A 2,500-nucleotide genomic window follows, 5' to 3' on the forward strand; every position below is an offset into this window, starting at 1 on the left:
TGAATTAAGAACTGATATTTTTCTCGCATGGGGCGGGTTTAACACAGCAAAAATAAAAATGTTTCAGTATTCTTCTTTCTTTCTATTGACCGAATGCAAAAATGGCCGCCAAGAAATTATTCTTTTGTCTTTGTGTTAATTAGCCTAACTAGCCTCGTTTTACAGCCCAAATTCTTTCAATTTTTCGCTTATAAACGAGGCTAGTTAGGCTAATTAACACAAAGACAAAAGAATAATTTCTTGGCGGCCATTTTTGCATTCGGTCAATACCCTTAAAATACGGTAAATTTTTAGGAATTAGAATAAATATTGAATGTCAGTTGAAACTTCCACTGAAAAGGTAGAACTACGTGAAAAAGAAAAAAAAAACCTTTAAAGCTGAAGTCAGAAGAAAGTCGCTCACTCGAATTTTCCTCGGACCCATCACAGAGTCTGAAAGATGTGTATTGTTCTTTAATATCATTTACATCCAAAACCTAAGAATGCGTATACGTATGATTCGAACTTAGGCAATATCGATACTAACCCTAATTTTGTGACATCACATTCGAGCTAGTTTACTTCTTCGTTTAACTGATGCATCATTGCACCATAGTGGCTCTCTAATTCTCGTTCCAATAAAAAGGCTTCTTCCTTTTGCTTTTTAGGTTGAAATACATTTTACCTCATTTAGATGGGAAGAAACGATGCAATTCCAGAAACTAGACCATTTCATAAATGCCGGGCTACCACCTTCACATTCTTTTGTACTTATGTTAATTAAACCTTCTACCCTCATTTTGAAACAAATAATCTTTTGCTCGTCACAGCGAGGCTAGCAAGGCTTATTAGCATTAAAACGGAAGAATATTTGAGTTGGTCGCCACTATGAAAAAGGTCTATGGGTTAATTAAACCATTGTAGTATTCAAAATACTATTGAAACTTTTCAAATCCAGCAAACCTTTATATTAGGCCGATATCGCGACTGTCGGCACTTCTCCAAACGCACTGCTTCCAGTTTCTATGATCAGCATCTTTTCCACTCGTTCCCGCTTCTCCCTTCAGACCAGGTTGCTCCGAAGGTCCTGCCACTCCCTTTTCTCCTTTGGCGCCATTGCGTCCGTCGCGGCCTGGTAATCCATTGTGCCCGTTCACTCCATTTCGTCCTAGAATACCCGGCGGGCCATTGGGGCACTTAGATTGAATCTGCAGTGTGAAGGGTGATTAAGAGCTTCTGCCTGAGAGACCGGGGCAGACTTGGAAATGAAGGTCGGCCGATTTCGCTTAAAATATGTACACAAAGTACTTATGTCGACTTATGTAATATGCCAAAGTTTCAGCTTCAACGACTAATTTAGCCGAGTTCTGGATATCAGCCCCTCAGGGGTCCCCAGAGGCTGATTTTCAGTGCAGTGTTTTTCAGACCAAATATTTTCCATGCCCATGTTTTATATCTTGAGGTCTTAGTATCCCTGCAAAGTTTAGCCCTTACTTTAGTAATATCAAGAAAAAAATACTAAGGTTGGGGCTTTTTACTAAGAAAAAAACTTACGAGAAGATGGCTAACCAGGCCACTTCCGGTTAAAGTTTCGACAAAGCGTGTCTGCAAAAATCAGTCATTTAATTTCGATTATCTTTTTTCCTTCCAAGTTATGGTTAAAAGAGACTCTGAAGTTAATTGTCACCAAAAAGACTTGCCGTTAATAAGAAATTTTTATGTGATTGTTTTAGGACCAATCAGATAGTGGTCCGACAGCGGTTATAAATTTCTTGGAAGAAGTCTTGAAAACCACGGACAATAGAGCCGCTGCGAAAACTCTTTATTTACCTAACGTATCACGTCTGTGGCCCGCCTGTAATGAAGGGCTAATTCAATCAGGATATAAGCAAGCTTTGTAGTTCCATTCAGTATATCATATCATATATATCATATATCTTTATTTACCCTCGGATTTTTAGAGTAGCTTGGTGTAGCTAATATCTCCGAGCATTTACCCTCTCAACCATGATACACCACAGAAGACAGACCACAACTTATGCCATACTCTTTACGACAAGTGTGCGGGTTCTTTTACGTCCCACAGGATTATGAACATTGAAGGGTTGTGAGACGGGACCTCCGGCTTATCGTCCTTAGCCGAGAAGACTAGAGAGTCTAACCATTTGCAGATGTAATTACAAAGGCAGCACTTTCTCCTCAGTTTTTTTAAAGACCCTGAGTGTTGGTCCGGCCGGAGTTGAACTCACGTCCTCCTGTATGACAGCCCGGTGCTCAACCAACTGAGCCACCGGTGTGCGGTGGTGGTACTATAACCAATCTGTTTGGGCTTTAATATTTTCTGAAGAAAAAAGAACTTATCCGTCTCTTTAAATGCAACCGCAACATCTGTCGTGACACTACTTGAGAATCGTTTTGAACCTTTAAGAAATTTCGAATATAATTAACGCTAATCGTCTAACACAAATTGTAGTCACTCTTCCAGTCTATTTGCAAAGTGTCTGGATAAATCCACTTACAA

General features: G+C 39.6%; 1 pseudogene; it reads right to left on the reverse strand.

Annotated features, from left to right (window-relative positions):
* The window catches only part of LOC137971545 (uncharacterized), a 31,500-nt pseudogene that overhangs the window by 484 nt on the left and 28,516 nt on the right, over positions 1-2,500 (reverse strand).

Source organism: Montipora foliosa, chromosome 9 (genome assembly GCF_036669935.1).
Source record: "Montipora foliosa isolate CH-2021 chromosome 9, ASM3666993v2, whole genome shotgun sequence".
NCBI classification, from domain to species: domain Eukaryota; kingdom Metazoa; phylum Cnidaria; class Anthozoa; order Scleractinia; family Acroporidae; genus Montipora; species Montipora foliosa.